Source organism: Bubalus bubalis, chromosome 9, assembly GCF_019923935.1.
Source record: "Bubalus bubalis isolate 160015118507 breed Murrah chromosome 9, NDDB_SH_1, whole genome shotgun sequence".
Classification (NCBI taxonomy): Eukaryota; Metazoa; Chordata; class Mammalia; order Artiodactyla; family Bovidae; genus Bubalus; species Bubalus bubalis.
In genome coordinates, this window is record NC_059165.1 from 41,293,305 (window position 1) to 41,317,022 (window position 23,718).

A 23,718-nucleotide genomic window follows, 5' to 3' on the forward strand; every position below is an offset into this window, starting at 1 on the left:
TCCCAGGGCTGATCTCCTTCAGAATGGACTGGTTGGATCTCCTTGCAGTCCAAGGGACTCTCAAGAGTCTTCTCCAACACATATATGCATTATTATGTGATATTTGCTTTCTCTTTATGATTTACTTCACTCTGTATAATAGACTCTACATTTATCCACCTCATTAGAACTGACTCAAATGTTTTCCTTTTTATGGCTGAGTAATATTCCATTGTACATATGTACATATGTACCACAGCTTCTTTATCCATTCATCTCTTGATGGACATCTAGGTTGCTTCCATGTTCTAGCTATTGTAAATAGTGCTATAGTGAACATTGGGGTATGTGTGTCTTTTCAATTTTGGTCTCCTCAGGGTATATGGCTAGTACTGGGATTGCCGGGTCATATGGTGGTTTTATTCCTAGTTTTTAAAGGAATATCCATACTGGAAAAATGATTTTTAATGTCACTTTCTCCTTGTACTCTGAACATGCCATGTCTTATAGTATATTTTCAAGTTGCAACAGGACATAAAGATATGTATTTTATTAGTGACTTTGTCTTTTTACATAATATTTCAAGTTTTATTGCTTAAATGAGAAATCTAGATACATCTAATTCATTTATTCATGCTATACCTGGAGAAGGAAATGGCAACCCATTCCAGTATTCTTGCCTGGAGAATCTCATGGACAAAGGAGCCTGGTGGGCTAGAGTCCATGGAGTTGTAAAGAGTCGGACACAACTTATTCATTCAACAATAATCATTGACCATCTGCTATGTGATAAGCAGGGTTCTAAGTGCTACAGATACATCAGTAAATAAAACAGACAAAACTGCCTGCTTTTGTTGGGTTTGCATTCTTTTCAGGGGAGACAGACAATAAGAAAAATTAGTAAGTGATATCATATTTTATATGCTGATAAGTGCTATGGAAAATAACAGAACATAGAGGAGCACGGGGGGAATAGGGAAGGGTTTGAAATTTTAAGTGGGAAGGTCAAGGTAAGTCTCACTTGAGCCAAGACTTGTAGCAAAGCAAGGGGTGAAACACTCAGATTTCTGGGAGGGGAGCATCCTAGGTATGACTGGCATTTTGAGGAAAAGAAGAAATTTATGGAACAGAATGATCAAGTAAAAGAGTAAAAAGAAATAAAGTCAGTTATGTAACAGGGGTGTGAATAAGGCCTTTTATAAATAAGGATTCTTATTGAAAAAAAAAAAAAAAACTTAACCTTTTACTCAGAGTCAGATGAGATGTCAATGGAGCTTTTTGAGCAGAAAAGTGGCATGACCTAACTTACATGTTTTAACAGAATGATTCTGGCTGCTGTTTGAGAATAGACTATTGGGATAAGCAAGAATGGAAGCACAGAGACCAGTTGGTAGGTTTCCACTATAATGCAGGTCAGAGATGATAGAAGCTTAGATTAAGGTGGCAGTAGCAGAAGTGTTGAGAAGCGGTTAGATTCTAGGTATCTTTTATAAGATTTGCTGATGCTTTGGATGTGGGATATGAGATAATGAAGAAAATCAAGGATGATAAAAGTTCATGGCCTAAACAGTTGGAAGGTTGGGAAAGACATGAATAGGGCAAGTCTGTGGGAGGAAGATCAAGACTTTCTTTTGGACAGGTTGGATTTGCTTTCTAAATGCAAAAACCCTAACACAAAACAATGTTTCATGGGAGACAACTTTTTAGTTACTTTTTTTATTGACATGATGAGAGGTGGAAAAAATCTTCTGTAGGCACTGGGCAAGGAGATGCGTTGGAAGGGATGCAAAAGACATGAACACTTCCAAAGAGTCTGACTTCCAGTCCTATCACTTCTTGCTGTATCACTTATGGGAGGCATCAAGTTTCATACGTCTCAGTTTCCCCATCTCTGCGAAAGAGACCTGCATTTAGCCCCTCCCTGTAAAGTCCCAAAATTAGGGAACAATACACAGACAGACGGACACTCACACGCACCCACACATGCACCTACACATGCACAAACAGAAAATGAGTCCATGATACCACATGAGCCCTTCAGGACTTGGATGACAACTAGAGATAAGGGAGTAAAGCAGAAAATACTGACTTGACTCAGTATAGCTCGAATGAACTAATAGTGTGTTTTCTGCTATCAAAAAGTCTCAAGGGATTTCCCTAGTGGTCCAGTGGTTAAGACTTTGCCTTCCAACGCAGGGTGTGCTGGTTCAATCCCTAGTTGGGGAGCTAAGATCTCATGTGCCTTGAAGCAAAAAAAAAAAAAAAAACCATAAAACATGAGCAATATTGTAACAAATTCAAAAAAAGACTTAAAAATGGTCCATATCAAAAGCACTTTACAAAAAGAAGTCAAAAAAATGAGACCAAGTTGAGTTATCAAAACCCAAAGTGACTTTTTTTTGCACAACTAATTATTAAATCCACATTTTTACTATTACTAGCTTTTGAAATCACTTCACATTTTCTCTCTTCCATGAAGATCTTCTTGATAGGTTCACCAGGCTATCCATTTGATACTCAGTACACATAATCTTGCATTGTTATTTATCTTTTATTTATATAGCTTGAGTCACCTCCTTGAATTCATCAATATTTTCTATTCAACAAGGCTTTTTTTTACAGCACTGTATAGAATTGCTTTTAGCCACAAGAAACAGTGTCAGACTTTATTTTTGGGGGCTCCAAAATCACTGCAGATGGTGACTGCAGCCATGAAATTAAAAGATGCTTATTCCTTGGAAGGAAAGTTATGACCAACCTAGATAGCATATTGAAAATCAGAGATATTACTTTGCCAACAAAGGTCTGTCAAGTCAAGGCTATGGTTTTTCCAGTGGTCATGTATGAATGTGAGAGTTGGACTGTGAAGAAGGCTGAGCACCGAAGAATTGATGCTTTTGAACTGTGGTGTTGGAGAAGACTCTTGAGAGTCCCTTGGACTGCAAGGAGATCCAACCAGTCCATCCTAAAGGAGATCAGCCCTGGGTGTTCATTGGAAGGACTGATGCTAAAGCTGAAACTCCAATACTTTGGCCACCTGATGCGAAGAGTTGACTCATTGGAAAAGACCCTGATGCTGGGAGGGATTGGGGGCAGGAGGAGAAGGGGATGACAGAGGATGAGATGGCTAGATGGCATCACCGACTCAATGGACATGAGTTTGGGTGAACTCCGGGAGTTGGTGATGGACAGGGAGGCCTGGCGTGCTGCGATTCATGGGGTCGCAAAGAGTCGGACACGACTGAGCGACTGAACTGAACTGAACAGTGGATACGGCTTGCATAATTTCACAATTTAATTGTTTCTGGCTATTTCAGGGCTGATGCAGAAGTTTAGCAATATCAACCAGTACCCAGACTTGCCCTACCTTTCTGCTCTGAAGTCCTTACTGTGATATCTTTCCCTGACTCCAAACCCACTCCTCAGGTTAACCATTCTTCACAGTTTGTACCACTGGACCACCAGGGAAGTCTCCCTCTTTCTTATTAATAGCTTTCTGTTATCCCATTGGATGATTCCACCAGAATGTGTTTATTCCCTTTTTAACAGACATTATAATTCTACTTTTCTACCATTAATTTCATACAAGATTTTGATGAACTTCCTTTAAATCTATCCTACAAACACACATAGGAATCTCCTGTTGGCTAGCTTTCTGAAGCAGCTTGCTATATCATAATTTTTCCCTTTTCTCAACACTTGGCATAGTGTTTTACACCAAAGGGTGTTTCAACAGCATTTGCTCAATGATCAGTCTCCACAACCATCCCTACCTGATTAACGATCCCTTGAACTTTCTGCATGACTTTTTTTTTTAATGTTTCAGTGAGAGACTGAATTCTTGCATTGAGACAAATAAAAATGTAAAACCCTAATTCTGTTTTGTAGGATTTAAGTTATAATTCACTCCAATTTATTAAAAGGATGCTTTGGGGCTTTTTACCAACAACTTGGCATTTTTAATATGTTCTCATCATAAATTTTTTAAAACATTGTGTTTTTAAGGAACAAATTTTCAAACTGGCTTTTGAAAGTGTCCCCAGAGAACTGCTGTGGATTGCTACTGACGTGAAGAAAACCAAACATTTACCATGTGGAATTGTCATCTGCATATCCACAGGAGCCCTTCCCGGAGGCTGTCTGGGGACCAGAGCCCCCAAATTGCATTTATGCTATGTGATGAACAGCAGGGAAGATGTCTAGTTTCGTGTCTTGCTCGTCTGATGTGGGTGCCAGTAAGTGACAAAACAGCACAAATGGTCTGTTTGTGTTAAGTGAAAATCGATGTGGGCTATCACTTATTAAAGTACTTATTAAATGTGCACTTTTTTGCATGTGTGTTATTTAATAATGAAGGGTAACAGAATTTCAAAGGCTTGCACCCATGTAAAACTACATGTTGTATCAGTCAATGATGGCTATGAAGAGGCAAAAAATATCATAGTTCAGTAATTTGTGAACTTGGAGGATGAGAGCAAATTCTCCATATTTGAGAATGAAGAAACTAGCAACAATTGTTTGGGTGTATAAAAACTCAAACGTATGGGGTTGTATAAGAGTTCAAACATATGATGAACATTCATTGATCAAAACGAACCTGAGTGGCTTAGAGCATTTTTTCAAACCTTTTGACTGCAACGCACAATAAGAAATACATTTTATATCACTACCTCATGCAGACACATATGTATATGCCACACACGTGCAAGTTTCATCAAATAATACCCTTACTACATGGTATTTTCCATCTCATTCCATTCCATTTCAGTTTCCAGTGGCGTTTCTGACTCACTGAACTGATTTCAGGACTGACTGATTGAAGGTTTATTATTATTGATGGTCAGCAGCTATCCACTAAAACTAGGAGGAAAAGCCAACTTCATGAAAGTTGGAAAACTCGGGCACGTAACTGTCACATAGCTCAAGTTTTAGAGTCACAAAGATTTTGGTTTTAGTCCTAGGTCTATCACTAGTCTATCCCTTGGGAAAGATGCTTAAGTTTCATAAGCCTCAGTTTCTCCATCTGTGAAATGCAGATAAAAATAATATCTATGATATGATAGGCTCTCAAATGATAGCTACCATCACCAGTGTCAGGGGGATGATGATAATGTTGATGGACTCACTCAGCTTGAAATATGTCCCAAAAATGTGAACATAATCCAGGAGAGAGCAAGCCCTACAAAATGAATGAATCTTCTATGGTTGTATCATTCTATTTACAAATTACACAGGCACCCAAATAAAGGTTTCTTAGAAAAAGAATGATAGTGTTTTCCAAGTCCTAAAAGGCACAGTTTATAACATAACCCTAAAACAAGTACATATGCAGTTATGTTCATAGCAGCACTATTCACAATAGCCAAAAGGTGGAAATAGCATAAATGACCATCAACAGATTAATGTCAAATACACAGTGGAACATCATTCAGTCACAAAAAGAAATAAAAGTACTGAAACACACTACAACATGGATGATCCTGCAAACCATGCTGAGAGAAAAATGGCAAACAGAAGTCACATACTATATGATCTCATTTATATGAAATATCCAGAATACAAAAAGCCATAAAGACAAAATGCAGATTGATGGCTGCCAGAAGTTGAGGGGAGGAAGGAGAGGGAGAAAATGCTTAATTGGTAGGGGGTTTTACTTCGGAGTGATGAAAATGTTTAACTAGACAGAGGCAGTAGTTGTACAACATTATGAATGTACTTGATGCCGCTGAATTGTTTGCTTTAAAATGGTTGATTTTATAATATGTGACTTCCACCTCAATTTTCTTAAATGAGAATGCCTAGCACATAGGAAGAAACCCAATAATTATTAGTAAATTTTATTACCCGTTTTCTCTATATAAATATATTATTACATTGATATTCTTAAAAGATGAGTACAATCCAGAGGCATTAAGTCTGTAAAAGATGGGTACAATCCAGAGGCATTAAGTCTGTCTTAGTAACACTCTAACTAAAAAGAAATTCACAGATTCTCCTCAAGAGACAGAAAGAGAAGACAGCATCTAAAGAAAGCAACATATTTAATACACACAAAACTCCCACCAGAGCCACACAAATAGATGGAAGATGGAGCAACCATCCAAACCTGAATGCAAAAACATGGCACAAACCTGAAGGAAGAAAGTGATATTCATAAATATGCTTAAAAAGCGAACTTACTTATTTAATCCGGAGATGAAGTCTGTAATGGGGAGACTCCTCTCATGAGACCAACAAGCTTGAAGAGAAAAAGAGAGTGATTGAGGAAAAAATACATTTTTTAGATTTTTTTTTTCTTATTGAGATATTTTTGACATACAACATTTTGTAAGTTTAAGGTATGGAATATATTGATGTGATACATTTATATTGCAATCTGCCTGCAATGCGGGAGACCTGGGTTTGATTCCTGGGTTGGGAAGATCCCTTGGAGAAGGGAAAGGATACCCACTCCAGTATTCCGGCCTGGAGAATTCCATGGACTGTATAGTACATGGGGTCGCAAAGAGTCGGACACGACTGAGCGACTTTCACTATCATTGTAGCCTGAGCTAATACCTCTACCAAGTCACATAATTATCACTTCCTCTAGTACTGGGAACAATTAAGATCTAGTTTCTCGGTAAGTTTAATTTTTTTGTTCATAGTAGAGTTTTGTATCTATAATCACTGTACTGCGTATTAGATCTAATCTTAGTTGCATACAATAAAAAATTAATAGGAGCAAACTAACACTCTATATTTAGGTGTCCTAAAACATCTATAATTTGGTGTGTTTTAAAAGGTATAAAATCAGACTTAGGAGCTAAACATTAAAAAAAAAAAAAGATGTGGGGTTTCAATTAAATAACTGCTGTGTGGCTGCTTTAAAAAAAATAAAAAGCAGCGATTTCACTGATAGAAGTACAGTGCTCATATCCACAGCAGGAAAGTTATCAGTCCCACTATAATCCCTATACCGAGTACCACACTTTAAGAGAGGCATTGATCCACGATAGTACATTCACAAGAGAATACGTTTGGTTGGCAAATGGCCTAGGAAAATATTTCAACAAAAACTGAAGGGATATCGCCTAGGGGAGAGAAAGCAAAGAGAAATACAATACAAAGAAGCTTGGCAGTCACATTCTAAATGAACAAATGTGAAAAAACTTTCAGTGAAAATTATCTATTGAAAAAATCCTCACAAACAACAAGGATTTACTGTATAGCACAAGGAACTTTATCTTCCCTGGTGGCTCAGACAGTACAGAATCTGCCTCCAATTCAGGAAATGGGGTTTGATCTCTGGGTCGGGAATTCCCCTGGAGAAGCGAGTGGCAACTCACTCCAGTATTCTTGCCTGGATAATTCCATATCTTGTAATAAACTATAATGGAAAAGAATTTACAAAAAAAATATATAGACGTGTATATATATATAACAAAATAATTTCGCTGAATACCTGAAATGAACACAATATTGTAAGTCAACTATACTTCAACTTTTAAAAATCCTCTAAACCAACTGCAGAATACATACATATACATATATACATATATATATGTATTTTTTTGTTTATACACACTGAAGTTTGAAAATCCCAGAGGAAACAAGTGAAAGGAAATCATCCATGCAACTGAATAGACTTCAAATCTTGAGGATAGTTTATCAACTCCTAGAAGTGGAATGGGAGGTTGTATTAGTTTCCTAGGGCTGTTGTAACAAAATACTACAGACGAGGGGGCTTAAAACAACAGAAATATATTTTCCCCACAATTCTACACAGTTGCTAGACATCTAAAATGAAGATGTCAGCAGGACCACACTCTCTCTGAGACTTCAGATAGACTCCTTCCTTGCATTTCTGTAGTTTCTTGAAGGGGCATCAATCCTTGATGTTCCTTGGCCTTGTAAAAAATTAATAAACAGAAACCTCAATTAAATAGTCAGGAGACCAGAAGGGGGAGCTTCCATTACCTCCGATAATAGCGTAGCCCAACGGGAAGTAGACCAACCTCCTCTTTTCTCTTGGCAACAATTCAACTAATGAAAAGTCATGGACTCTTTGTTTACTACAGCCGTCCCAAATTCCTTTTCCCCCTCTTTTATCTGTCCCTCCTTTGCTGTGATGAGACTTGCATATGGCTTGCCATGGTTGCAGACCCCGAACTGCAATTCTTTCCTGATTCTGAATAAACTCATTTTTGCTGGAAAAGTAACTGGCAGTCTATTTATTTCAGGTCAACAGCCTGCAGCTGCATCACTCAAATCTCTGCCTCTGCTGTCATGTGACATTCTCCCAGTGTGTCTCTGTCTTCACCTGGCACTTTCCTTTTCTTCTAAGGACAATAGTGGTATCTTCACATGGCACTTTCCTTTTCTTCTAAGGACAATAGTGGTATCTTCACATGGCACTTTCCTTTTCTTCTAAGGACACCAGTCATATCAAATTAGTTCAGTTCAGTTCAGTTCAGTCGCTCAGTCATGTCCGACTCTTCGCGACCCCATGAACCACAGCACGCCAGGCCTCCCTGTCCATCACCAACTCCTGGAGTTCACTCAAACTCACGTCCATCGAGTCAGTGATGCCATCCAGCCATCTCATCCTCTGTCGTCCCCTTCTCCTCCTGCCCCCAATCCCTCCCAGCATCAGAGTCTTTTCCAATGAGTCAGCTCTTCACATGAGGTGGCCAAAGTACTGGAGTTTCAGCTTCAGCATCATTCCCTCCAAAGAAATCCCAGGGCTGATCTCCGTCAGAATGGACTGGTTGGATCTCCTTGCAGTGCAAGGGACTCTCAAGAGTCTTCTCCAACACCACAGTTCAAAAGCATCAATTCTTCAGCGCTCAGCTTTCTTCACAGTCCAACTCTCACATCCATACATGACCACTGGAAAAACCATAGCCTTGACTAGACAAACCTTTGTTGGCAAAGTAATATCTCTGCTTTTGAATATGCTATCTAGGTTGGTCATAACTTTCCTTCCAAGGAGTAAGCATCTTTTAATTTCATGGCTGCAGTCACCATCTGCAGTGATTTTGGATCTTAACTTGATTGTATCTCAAAGGTCTGTTTCCAAAAAAGGTCACATTCATAAGTACCTGGAATTAAGACTTATCTTTTGGGTGCACACAGTTCAACCCATGACAGAGGAATAAACACAATAGATTCTAAAGTAAATTTGCACACAGCACAATATTAGGTTTTATAGCAAACCCCTACTACATCAAAAAATGTTACAGATATGTTTGTTGATGTGATAATTAATGTTTGCTAGACTTCCATCTAAATTTTCCTTGTTCCAACCTACATCCATACTATATGAAATTCTGAAAACTTTGGAAAGTTTTAGGAAGGAACTTGGCCAGCTGCTTTCCATCTCTCTAAACTGACATTCTTCTATGTTGACCGGACTACTCATCTTAAGTTTTTTGCCCTCAGGCATCTTTCTAGGGAGGTCAGGTTCTAAAGCCATCAGGTAAGTACATTCAGGTGAGATGGGACTGTCTTGGCCTCACTAGTTAATAGCCACAGGCCTCAGTCACCTCATATATAAAATGGAAAAAAATAATAGATACCCCCATATAAGGTCATTATGTATAAGTGAGGTATTAAAAATACCTGTGAAAAGTACACTAAGAACTAATGCTGGCCTCTTGCAAATGCCCAACAAATGGCAGCTATGTTCATTGTTATCATCTAAACAAGCTCTATTGTGTAAAAAGAGAGTTAGTGAATTCTACAGTGATTTTAAGTGAATTCTTACAATAGTAAGTAAGCAATTACAGGGCTCCATAAGTGGTCTGGTCTGCTTTGCACAACAGAGTTCCCCATTCATAGATATCTGTAAACAGAGGCTGTGCCCATCTTCTCAGAGATGTCACAGGATGTTTGCTCTCATCTGAACAAAGAGGGATAACACCTCCCTCACAGAGTTATTGTAAAGATTAAGGAAATGTTAAAGGAAAAAGGTGTGACCCAGTGGTTGAAATATAGCAAGGTGTTCAAGGGGTGGTACTACTATTGTAATCATATCTGCCGCTGGGTCATTGTTAGAAAAGATTCCTGCCCAGAACAGAAAAATCGATCAGAAGTCTCCCTTCCAACTCTCAGCTGACACAGCGTTACAGGAAGACTATTGCTGAGCATATTTTCTAGTTTATTTAATATGTGCTTTGTGAATAAAGAAATAAAGTCTAGGGGTCTAAGAGCTAAGATTTTGAGGACTCTTAAAAGTGCTTATTCTGAGATATTCATGACAGCGTTATTTATAAAACATTAAGACTAAGAAATAACTAAAACACAAAAATTAGAGAACTGGATTTAAAAAAAAAAAAGGAGCAGTACATGACTAAGAACACAGGCTCTGGAGTCAACCAGCCAGGTTCACAGCTCCACTCAGCCTAGGACAAGTTAAACTCTCTCACCACAGTTTCCTGATGTTCAGAGGATTAACAATGTTGTGATATATATTTTTTAAATCAAGTCATAAAGTACCATGAATAAAATGATTGTTTTGTAACATGTTTGTGTTTATACATGTAACTGTGGCATACATATATGTGCAAATCCATATACATGTGGGTGATTATCATGTGCACACATTTGTATACACATATGAATGGGGGCAAGTATGTATGTAGCAAAGGACTTTTACCAAAGAGTTCAGAGTGTCTCTTTCTCAGCAAGGCCATGTAGGATTTGATCCTGAGAAACTTAACACCATCTCCTCAACTTTCTCTTCTGTAAAATGTGCATGAGAGTAGGAACTACCTTCTCAGGTTATGAGTGAAGTTTAAGCATGTCAATATGTGTAAAATGCTTAGAATAATACCTTGCACTGTTTTTACTATTATCTGTAGGTAGTAACATCAAGGATAATTTTTGCTGTCCCCTTTACTCCTTCCTTATTGTCTGAAATTTTTTTTATAATAACTTCCTTGTTTGTTTAAAAAAAAGGAAAAAAAATTTTTTTATTTTAGCAAAATAACTGAAGGAAGAAAGGGGGAAATAAAGAGAGAAAAGAAAGGGAGAGGGGAAGGAGGGACAAAAGGAGGGAAGGAGGCAGGGAAGACTTGCCCTCTAGTGCTAATTCCAGTTTCCCCTACAGCTGAACTCTTCATTGGATCATTTTAATTGCTATTATTTGAATAAGACTTGAGGGGATTTTTTTCCCCTGGAAAATTAAAAGTTATTTTGTAATGCAAATGGTCTTTCTCTGGTATACTTGTCCTATAATTGGGGAATTGGACATTTCTCAAAGGCGAAGCAAGCGTGAGTGCCCATTCAGATAAAGGTCATCTTTTCTCTTTTCCTAATTTGAATTTTGATCATTTTTAAACATACAAAAGTTGAAAGGAGACTACAATAAATACCTGTATCGCCGTCACTTGATTTCAACAAAGATTAACATTTTGTCATATTTGTTTTCCCTCTCTCTCAACACAGACATACATACACAGATTGATATAGATAGAAAGATAGATTTTTTTTCTGAACCAATTAATTTGTGGACATCATCCCACTTTGCCTCCAAACACCTCAGCATGACTCACTTAAGAATAAGAACATTCTCTTCAATAACCACAATAGTGTTAGGTAAGAGAAATTACATTCTTACATCAGTAAACATTGCCATACAACTATTTATTTATCCCATGAATATTTATTGAGGACTTACTATCAACCAGTCAAAGACCTATAGTGATGAACAAAATAAATATGACCCCTGCTCATGGAGTGAGAGACGTTTAAATATTGTCATCCAGACCACTATATAATTACTACCGTGGTGTCATAAAGGAAAGTGTCACACCATATATACTTCAAATTTACTTCGGATTATCTACAAAAATAATAACTATGACTAACACTGGTTGCAGTATTAATTCGGAGATTTCCATTTATGTCAGAAATCCAACTGAAACTAGCTTAAGAGAAAAAAGGAATTCATCAGTTCACCCTAGGCACACCCAGAAGCAGAAGCTTAAATTACTCCCTTTGAATTTCTAGAACCCACCCTCTTCCTCGGTGTCAATTTAATTCTCAGCCAGCCTCTCTCAAGGGGCCAAAGAGATGATAGTTACTGGCAATCCAGGTATTCAAGAATCTATAGAACTCTATCTCCAGGGGAGGGTCTGAGTATCAGACCCTTACAGAAGACGTGATTTGCCCAATTTAGATCGTGTGCTCTTTCCAAACCAATCCTTCAGGCCAAAAGAATGAATGCTCCCATTGGTCAGGCTGGGTCCTACACCCATCCATTGTGCCTGGGGGACTGGTAGGATTGATGCCATCCAAACTCTAAAGAGGGCTTCCCAGGTGATGCTAGTGGTAAAGAACACACCTGCCAATGCAAGAGATGTAAGAGACTTGAGTTCAATCCCTAGAACAGGAAGATCCCCTGGAGGAGGACACAGGCAACCCACTCCATATTCTTGCCTGGAAAATTCCATGGACAGAGGAGCCTGGCAGGCTACAGTCCATAGGGTTGCACAGAGCTGGACATGACTGGAGCAACTTAGCATGCAGTGCACATGCAAACTCTTAAAGAATGGTTCCCATACCAGTATAAGAGGTGTTGGATGATCAAAAGCCATCTGGCCACTCCATGGTGGTGTCTGAAATTATGCCTCTTCTCAAAACCTTCATAATAGAGTACACACTCCAAACCAAATCACGCAGGTAGAGATAGAAGGCAAAGGCTTCCAGCTTCTAGCTTGGTCTATGCCTTAACAGGCCAAGTCCACCAGAGGTCAGGGCAGAGCACGAAGCAGGAATGGTCCAGGAGCGGGCTCTTCAACCCTGCTCAAATCAGCGAATCATAACCAGGTCCCTGGAAACACCGAGACTGTAACCACCAGAAACGAAATTGAGGCTGCAGCAAAGGGCCAGATTTCCTTCAGAACTGGCTTTCTAAGGGACAGATGTTGACTGGAGCAGAGGCAGACAGGAAGAGAGAAGTGATTTCTAAAACATTCTGCAGCGGCACATGATATGCTGAAGAAACACAGCTACCAGGGCCTCAGAATCATGCCAAATGAAACACAAAATATATCAGGACAGAATCGACCAGAAAGGCTGAATTCTGGGTCTCTACTCCTGCCTGCCTGTCTCCACTCTGCCCGCTCGCTATGTGTGTCACACTGATTGACTTTTTGCAGTTCAATCATACCAAGCTTGTTTCCACTTCAGAGCCTTTGCCCTTGTGGTACCCTCTGCTTGGAGAGTCCTTTTCCTTCCTAGATCTTTGCTTATCGGGCTCCCTTCCTGTCAAGGAAATCTCATGTGAAACATTAGTACTCATCTAAAGTGATGTCCCACCCAGTAGCACTAACACATCACTGTATTTATTTCTTTCAAATCATTTCTCACCTTCTCAACATATCTGTTAACTTGTTGTTTCCCACCTCCTCACAATAAAGCACAGCAAACTCAGGGACTTTGTTCTGCAGTTTATCCAGCACCAGGAACAGTGCCTCCTCAGAGAACAAAAGCCTCAGAGAACATTTGATGAGTGAACAAACTAATGAATGAGCCGCAGTGAACCACATATAAAATGACATGGCTAGATTATATGATACTAGCAATGGCTTCCGTACATATAATGAAGTCATTCAGTCGTATCTGACTCTGCGACCCCATGGACTGTAGCCTACCAGGCTCCTCCCTCCATGGGATTCTCCAGGAAAGAGTACTAGAGTGGGTTGCCATTTCCTTCTCCATACATAAATAGTTGACATATTTTTTTCAGCCCTAACAAGATTTCAAATATTCTCAGGACCTCAAATGTCCAAAATGGTGTTTCTCTTGCCAAAATTCCTCACTTGGCCATTTATTTATATGGCTTAGTTCAGAACCTTTCAAAATAACTTTTGCTGCATAAATATTTATTCAAATAAAAGTTCACCTAAAAGTCCTGTATGAAAAACAATTGAAAAAAATGTGTATTAGCCCAATAAAAAAAAAAAAAACCTCCAACAACCTTCAGAAATAGGAATCATAAAGACCATCATCAATGACCACAAGGTAACTGAGTTGAATGGAAGACATTTCTCTTGCAGAAGTATTCTAGCTAATAAATGAAAGTATGATAAATTTAGTATTTTGCTACTTGTCATAATTTAATGGATCTCAACAATGAGCATGGAAGCCTGCTAATTAACATGACAAAATGAGAGGCCATCAGCTTCCTGGAAAAGGAACACATCACCACCCATCTCACCAAAAAGATTACTTCTAAATCTGATCAACCTTAAGATTTTAACTATCAATTTACAGAAAGTACAGAGGAACCTGTTAATGTACACAACAGGATACAATCAGGAAAATCCAAAAAGTAGTAAATTAACAACAAGAATTGCTCAAAAATAAATAACAAGGTGGGGACAGGGAGGAAGGAGATGGAGTTAGATTGAAAGAAGCTTAAATTCATACCAACCAATCAAAATATATGAATTTTTGGATTCTGATCCAGGCATATAATCTGAAAAGCAAAAATGTTCAAAATGCCTAAGACAATTTTAGCACTGCATAGATAATGATACTGAGGAATCATTTTTAGAATAGCATTTAAGTTAATTTCTTATAAAGAATATTTTTATTTTGTATCTCTAAAATAAAAACTGAAAATAAGTAAAATGAAAAAAGAAGTTAATAAAGACACAAATTAAAAATCCTCACATATTTGGACATTTGAAAATATACTGGGCCCAGCCACTATGGAAGACAGTATGGAGATCCCTTAAAAAACTAGGAATAAAACCACCATATGACCCAGCAATCCCACTCCTAGGCATATATCCTGAAGAAGCCAAAATTGAAAAAGACACATATATCCCATTGCTCATTGCAGCACTATTTACAATAGCTAGAACATGGAGGCAACCTATATGTCCATTGACAGATGAATGGATAAAGAAGTTGTGGTACATATACACAAGGGAATATCACTCAGTCATAAAAAGGAAAGCATTTACATTAGTTCTAATGAGGTAGATGAACCTGGAGCCTATTATTCAGAGTGAAGTAAGTCAGAAAAAGAAAGGTAAATATCGTATACTAAAACATATATATGAAATCTATAAAAATGGTAGTGAAGAATTTATTTGCAGGGTAGCAATGGAGAAACTGAGAAATCTGTATGCAGGTCAAGAAGCAACCATTAGAACTGAACATAGAACAACAGACAGGTTCCAAATCGGGAAAGGAATACGTCAAGGCTGTATATTGTCATCCTGCTTATTAAACTTACATGCAGAGTATATCATGCAAAATGCTAGGCTGTATGAAGCACAAGCTGAAATTAAGATTGCCAGGAGAAATATCAATAACTTCAGATGTGCAGATGACACCACCCTTATGGCAGAAAGCAAAGAAGACCTAAAGAGCCTCTTGATGAAAGTGAAAGAGGAGAGTGAAAAAGTTAACTTAAAACTCAACATTCAAAAAACTAAGATCATGGCATCCAGTCCCATTACTTCATGGGAAATAGATGGGGAAACAATGGAAACAGTAAGAGACTTTATTTTGGGGGGCTCCAAAATCACTGCAGATGATGACTGCAGCCATGAAATTAAAAGACACTTGCTCCTTGGAAGAAAAGTTACAACCAACCTAGACAGCATATTAAAAAGCAGAGATATTACTTTGTCAACAAAGGTCTGTCTAGTTAAGGCTATGGTTTTTCCAGTAGTCATGTATGGATGTGAGAGTTGAACTATAAAGAAAGCTGAGCACCAAAGAATTGATGCTTTTGAACTGTAGTGTTGGAGAAGACTCTTGAGAGTCCCTTGGACTGCAAGAAGATCCAACCAGTCAATCCTAGGGAAAATCAGTCCTGAATTTTCATTGGAAGGACTGATGCTGAAGAGGAAACTCCAATACTTTGGCCACCTGATGTGAAGAACTGACTTACTTGAAAAACCCTGATGCTGGGCAAGATTGTGGGCAGGAGGAGAAGGGGACGGCAGAAGATGAGATGGTTGGATGGCATCACCAACTCTATGGACATGAGTTTTAGTAAGCTCTGGGAGTTGGTGATGGACAGGGAAGCCTGGCGTGCTGCAGCCCATGGGGTTGCAAAGAGTCAGATATGACTGAATGACTGAACTGAACTGAATGGAGAAACAGACATGGAGAATAGACTTATGGACAGGAGGAGAGGGGAGGAGAGGGTGAGATGTATGGAGAGAGTAACATGGAAACTTACATTACCATGTGTAAAATAGATAGCCAATGGAAATTTGCTGTATGTCTCAGGAAACTCAAACAGGGGCTCTGTATCAACCTAGAGGAGTGGGAGTGGGATGGGGAGGAAGATGGGAGGGAGGTTCAAAAGAGAGGGGATATATGTATACCTATGGCTGATTCATGTTGAGATTTGACAGCAAAATTCTGTAAAGCAATTATCCTTCAATTTTAAAATAAATAAATTTAATTTAGAAAAAAAGAAAATACACTGGGCCAAAAATTATTATCACGTTTCAAACTAGGAATAAAAGAGCCACTGAAGAATCATACAGGTTTTAATTTCTAATAAGGCAAATAGCTATAATCCACATAAACAAAAAGCTATTCTGGGTTCTCAATAACTTTTTTAAGTTTGAAATGGCTCTTCAGACATAAAAAAAGAGAGAGAGAACCACGTGGATTATCACTAACCATGAAACGTCCCTTTCTTGCTATGACCTTATAAGAAGCCATTGTTATGGAATTCTAAGAACCAATGTAAGTTCCTGGTTGGCCTACGCTTGTGGTCCTTCTAGCTCAGGAAGCCGGTTTCCAATGACCTGAGGAACATTTGACCAAAGCCAGCTTGTTTTCTCTTTGACATTGTGGGCTTTCCGTAGGTTTCTATAGATTTTTTTTTTCTTCTTATTTCTTTTTTAATTTTTCTCATTCTTTTCTTCTTCTCTGTTTTTATTCTTTACTTTGTTATTCTATTCTCTTTTTTCTTTCCCTCATTTTTTTTACTTATTCTTTTTTCTCATTTTTTTTTTACTTAGTTTTTTAGTTTAGTCTGCCATTGTATCTTGATTTCACTATAAAGATTAGTTCATCAGGTGATCTTGGGAAGCAATTTACTATCCAGGTGTCCTGGACCAACCTCATCAGCTTTTCCCAGGTTTAGGCTGAATTTGGGTCATAAAGATAAAGAAAACCTTGCCTTCAAGTCCTGTAACAAATCCAAAATGATGCAGGGCTTCCTCTCATCTCTGCTGAGGTTAAGACCCCTGTTGGCAATAACCAGCTCCTCAAGACCATCAGGAAGGGTACCTTGCCAAAGTGAAGCTGGCCTGACACATCCTGATTGGGAAGGAGGTAGCTATGAAGATCATTGATAAGACTCAACAGGATTCCTCCAAACTCCAGGGACTATACTACAAAGTAAAATTCATGAAGGCTTCAAATCACCCCAGTACTGTGAGGTTATTTGAATTGGTGGAGGCTGAGGATAAGACTTCTTGTCATGCAATAGTCTAGTGAAGGAGAGTACCCAGTGGCTCCTGGAAGTTGGCAAGAAAAAGAGATCCAGGTCAAATTCTGCAAGACAGTCTACAATACAGTATACTTCTGACCCCAGATAAAGCAAATTTCCTCCACAGTTCATTCAAAGGAAATCCCCTACATACTGGGCAGCATATTTGGGCTCAGCAGATTTTTGCCTCAATATGACCCCAGCCTCTCCTTCTGGCAATCATCACGGCTAGCACAGGGCTACTGGGGGCTCATTCAGTAAGTTCTCCCTCAAGTTTATATTAAGATATGTTGGCTGCAATGGTGCAGGAGTGGGTGAGAGGAGCTACCCCATGTCTGAGGTCTGAGGTGGTGGCTGGGAGGAGCAACCCCACGTCCAAGGAGCGGTGGCTGCGTGGGCACAGGAGGGCCAAGAAGAGCTACTCCAAGTTCAAGGTCAGGAGGGGCGACTCATCCAAGGTAAGGAGTAGCGGCTGTGCTTTGCTCGAGCAGCCGTGAAGAGATACCCCACGCCCAAGGTAAGAGAAACCCAAGTAAGATGGTAGGTATTGCGAGAGGGCATCAGAGGGCAGACACACTGAAACCATAATCAAAGAAAACTAGTCAATCTAATCACACGGACCATAGCCTTGTCTAACTCAATGAAACTAAGCCATGCCATGTGAGGCCACCCAAGATGGACGGGTCATGGTGGAGAGGTCTGACAGAATGTGGTTCACTGGACAAGGGAATGGCAAACCACTTCAGTATTCTTGCCTTGAGAACCCCATGAACAGTATGAAAAGGCAAAATGATAGGATACTGAAAGAGGAACTCCCCAGGTCAGTAGGTGCCCAATATGCTACTGGACATCAGTGGAGAAATAACTCCAGAAAGAATGAAGGGATGGAGCCAAAGCAAAAACAATACCCAGTTGTGGATTTGACTGGTGATAGAAGCAAGGTCCAATGCTGTAAAGAGCAATATTGCATAGGAACCTGGAATGTCAGGTCCATGAATCAAGGCAAATTGGAAGTGGTCAAACAGGAGATGGCAAGAGTGAATGTCGACATTCTAGGAATCAGCGAACTAAAATGGACTGGAATGGGTGAATTTAACTCAGATGATCATTATATCTACTACTGTGGGCAGGGATCCCTTAGAAGAAAGGGAGTAGCCATCATGGTCAACAAAAAAGTCCTAAATGCAGTACTTGGATGCAATCTCAAAAACGACAGAATGATCTCTGTTTGTTTCCCAAGGCAAACAATTTGATATCACGGTGATCCAAGCCTATGCCCCAACCAGTAATGCTGAAGAAGCTGAAGTTGAACGGTTCTATGAAGACCTACAAGACCTTTTAGAACTAACACCCAAAAAAGATGTCCTTTTCATTATAGGGAACTGGAATGCAAAAGTAGGAAGTCAAGAAACACCTGGAGTGACAGGCAGATTTGGCCTTGGAGTACAGAATGAAGCAGGGCAAAGGCTAATACAGTTCTGCCAAGAGAACTCATTGGTCATAGCAAACACCCTCTTCCAACAACACAAGAGAAGACTCTATACATGGACATCACCAGATGGTCAACACCAAAATCAAATTGATTATATTCTTTGCAGCCAAAGATGGAGAAGCTCTATACAGTCAGCAAAAACAAGACCAGGAGCTGACTGTGGCTCAGACCATGAACTCCTTATTGCCAAATTCAGACTTAAATTGAAGAAAGTAGGGAAAACCACTAGACCATTCAGGTATGACCTAAGTCAAATCCCTTATGATTATACAGTGGAACTGAGAAATAGATTTAAGGGACTAGATCTGATAGATAGAGTGCCTGATGAACTATGGATGGATGTTTGCAACATTGTACAGGAGACAGGAATCAAGGCCATCCCCATGGAAAAGAAATGCAAAAAAGCAAAATGGCTGTCTGGGGAGGCCTTACAAATAGCTGTGAAAAGAAGAGAAGTGAAAAGCAAAGCAGAAAAGGAAAGATATAAACATCTGAATGCAGAGTTCCAAAGAATAGCAAGGAGAAATAAGAAAGCCTTCCTCAGCAATCAATGCAAAGAAATGGAGGACAACAACAGAATGGGAAAGACTAGAGATCTCTTCAATAAAATTGGAGATACCAAGGGAACATTTCATGCAAAGATGGGCTCGATAAAGGACAGAAATGGTATGGATCTAACAGAAGCAGAAGATATTAAGAAGAGATGGCAAGAATACACAGAAGAACTGTACTAAAAAGATCTTCATGACCCAGATAATCACGATGGTGTGATCACTCACCTAGAGCCAGACATCCTGGAATGTGAAGTCAAGTGGGCCTTAGGAAGCATCACTATGAACAAAGCTAGTGGAGGTGATGGAATTCCAGTGGAGCTATTTCAAATCCTGAAAGATGATGCTGTGAAAGTGCTGCACTCAATATGCCAGCAAATTTGGAAAACTCAGCAGTGGCCATAGGACTGGAAAAGGTCAGTTTTCATTCCAATCCCAAAGAAAGGCAATGCCAAAGAATGCTCAAACTACCACCCAATTGCACTCATCTCACATGCTAGTAATGTTCAAAATTCTCCAAGACAGGCTTAAGCAATACATGAACCGTGAACTTCCAGATGTTCAAACTGGTTTTAGAAAAGGCAGAGGAACCAGAGTTCAAATTGCCAACATCCGCTGGATCATAGAAAAAGCAAGAGAGTTCCAGAAAAAACATCTATTTCTGCTTTATTGACTATGCCAAAGCCTTTGACTGTGTGGATCACAATAAACTGTGGAAAATTCTGAAAGAGATGGAAATACCAGACCATCTTACCTGCCTCTTGAAAAACCTGTATGCAGGTCAGGAAGCAACAGTTAGAACTGGACATGGAACAACAGACTGGTTCCAAATAGGAAAAGGAGTATGTCAAGGCTGTATATTGTCACTCTGCTTATTTAACTTCTATGCAGAGTACATCATGAGAAATGCTGGGCTGGAAGAAGCACAAGCTGGAATCAAGATTGCTGGGAGAAATATCAATAACCTTAGATACACAGAAGACACCACTCTTATGGCAGAAAGTGAAGAGGAACTAAAAAGCCTCTTGATGAAAGTGAAAGAGCAGAGTGAAAAAGTTGGCTTAAAGCTCAACATTCAGAAAACTGAGATCATGGCTTTAGGTCCCATCACTTCATGGCAAATAGATGGGAAACAGTGGAAACAGTGTCAGACTTTATTTTTTTGGGCTCCAAAGTCACTGCAGATGGTGATTGCAGCCATGAAATTAAAAGATGCTTACTCCTTGGAAGGAAAGTTATGACCAACCTAGATAGCATATTCAAAAGCAGAGACATTACTTTGCCAACAAAGGTCTGTCTAGTCAAGGCTATCGTTTTTCCAGTGGTCATGTATGGATGTGAGAGTTGGACTGTGAAGAAAGCTGAGTGCCAAAGAATTGATGCTTTTGAACTGTAGTGTTGGGGAAGACTCTTGAGAGTCCCTTGGACTGCAACAGATTCAACCAGTCCATCCTAAAGAACATCAGTTCTGGGTGTTCATTGGAAGGACTGATGTTGAAGCTGAAACTCTAATACTTTGGCCACTTCATGTGAGGAGTTGACCCTGATGCTGGGAGGGATTGGGGGCAGGAGGAGAAGGGGATGACAGAGGATGAGATGGCTGGATGGCACCACTGACTCAATGGACATGATTTTGGGTGAATTCCGGGAGTTGGTGATGGACAGGGAGGCCTGGTGTTCTGCGATTCATGGTATCGCAAAGAGTCGGACACTACTGAAAGACGGAACTGAAGTGAACTCATTTTAGATTTGCCAGAATGAATCTGCATGAACCTGCAAAGCAAACACCATATGGAGATGCTCTAAGCTAGACAGGCCAAGCCACAGTCTGCACTTTACATGGAAGATGAAGATCATGAGCTCCACAGAGCATGAAAATTCAGCAAGGTGCTCAACACAAAAAGCTGCCAGTATGAGCTAAACAAGGAACAGGGCTACTGTGTATGCATGGTACCCCGGGGCCAAGAAGGCTTCCTAGAGTGGGAGGCGGAGGTGTGCAAACTCTGATTGTGGTCCCTCAACAGGATCATTTAAACACATACCCAGCACCTCCATGGCCTTCAAAAGTATTGCCTCTAAAATAACCAAGATGCTTAAGCTTTAAAAGGCTGCCAGATTTTTAGGGCAGTGAAACTACTCTATATGATACTCTAAATGGTAAATTCATATCCTTGTATATTTGCCGGGAGCCGGCATATTGCATATTGAGTGAGGATCTGGAATAGCTCAACTGGAATTCTATCACTGCCGGGAGCCAGCGTGAGGCACTCCGCCCATGACAAAGGTCATGAGGAAGGAGGCTCGGCATACGCAAAGGCGGGATCGAGCCTCAGGAGTCCCCCTGGAAATTCTCGAGCATCTACCCCCAAAACCAGAGTCTGCCTACTTTCTGCTTTGTGCTTTCACCTACACCTCTGACTTTACGGGGGGCTGTCCCCCACTACCTCTCTCTGAAAAGAGAGTTAGCTTACAGCTCCAGTTAATAATTCCTGGATGTGACAGTGTTTCAAACTGCAAACTCCTTTGGAAATCCTCTAGCCTGCCTGAATGGGTTTTTCCGGCCACATGTGATTGTTCAGAGCCTCCCAACTGTGAGAGGCAGGAGATGTTCTAAACTGCCTAAACACAGATTCCTTTGAGTAGTTAAAAGATTGATTAGAAATTGTATTGGTGAAGGGTTTTTCACTTGTTGGGCCAATGTTTGCTGCTAAGTCTCCATACTCCTTACCTACTGTGTCCTTGGCAGTGTATTGATTGATATAATGGGTGTATAGAAATGTAAAATGCAGCTTTGTCCAATGCTTTTTGGAAGGCTGGTGCCTGACTTTGGAATAATCACCTTTAGAGAAAGATAAGTTTCTTAAAATGTTAACAGGCCTCCGGGCCAGAAGATGATGTCAATCACCTGAACTTTTGCATATGATAAGTTTGCAGGAAGAAAGCCTGGCTTGCTGCATGACTCTACCCCTTCCCCCATTATCCTCTATGCATACCTTAAGGTATAAAAACTACTTTGGAAAATAAAGTGCGGGCCTTGTTCACCAAAACTTGGTCTCCCCATGTCATTCTTCCCTTTAACTTCCAGCTGAGTGTCCATCTGGAGAGCGGATGTCCTCTGCGACCATTTATTTGCCTGGGCTTCTAAGACCCACTCGAGAAGGTGTCTAAGGTGGGGCACCTTCCGCTATTCGAGAGGGCGCCTGCGGCCTCCGTGGTCAGAGCTAACCTGGTGTCACGGGTTATATTGATTTTCCGCGTAAACCAAGCCACTCGGCTTCTTTTCTCCACTGAATTTTCCTACTGAGCTATCCTTATTTCAGCCGCTTTTCTCCACTGAATTTTCCTACTGAGCTATCCTTATTTCAGCCACTTTTCTCCACTGAATTTCCTCACTGAGCTATCCTTATTCTATTACTCTTTGTATCTTTAATTAAAGTGTAATTAAAAGCAGTTGTTCCCTGACCCTCGCCTAGCCGTCTCACCTTCGAATACCCTGGCTCAGCCGGGGCTGGTCCCCGGCATATATTCATCTGTCCAGAAACATAGAATGTATAACACTAGGAGTAAATCCTAATGTAAATATGGACCTTGGGTAATAATGGCATGTCAATGCAAGGTTCATCAGTGGTAACAAATAGTACAACTATGGTCTAGTGGGAGAGGCTATGCATGTGTGGGAACAGAGGATATATTAAATTTCTGTATCTTTCTCTCAATTTTGCTTTGAACTTAAAACTGTCCTTTAAAAAGGTCTCTTTTTTTTTTTTTTTTTTTTAAAGACTGCCAGGAATCACCTAGGAGACAAAAGGTGGGTCAACTGGCTCCATCTGCTGGCCTGCTACTAATTCCCACACCAAAGGCAGTGACAGGACTCACCTGTTTCTCTTGGGGCAGTTATCCCCTTCCCTGCCATTCTGGGTCTTCTCTTCCTTATTTCTGAAAGAGGGCAATCGTTCTGTAAAATGAAGATAAAAAGACAAAACTCTTCCTCTTTCCTCTTTCTTCCTTCTTCCTGTCCTTTCTCCTCCTCCTCCTCCCGCTCTTGTAATTTTGGCCTACATAGCAAAAATTTGCTTAAATGTATATCAAGGATAATGAAAACCAGGTTTCTCACTGGGGAAAGGGGAGTTGTAAATGTGGAAAAGGTGAAGGCAAGAAAAACCACTGTGGTGCTGGATAGGAATTGGAGGTATTGGTGTGAACTCATGGTTTTAATACAGATATTAAGTATCTAT

The 23,718-nt window shown here is 39.9% G+C and overlaps 1 long non-coding RNA gene across 1 annotated transcript; it reads right to left on the bottom strand.

Annotated features, from left to right (window-relative positions):
- Positions 1-279: 279 nt before the first annotated feature.
- Positions 280-23,718, bottom strand: LOC112586841. Its single transcript, XR_003111301.2, has 3 exons — positions 23,360-23,718; positions 6,160-6,217; positions 280-1,870 (listed from the first exon to the last, which is right to left on the bottom strand). It is a non-coding gene; the product is annotated as an uncharacterized LOC112586841 (long non-coding RNA).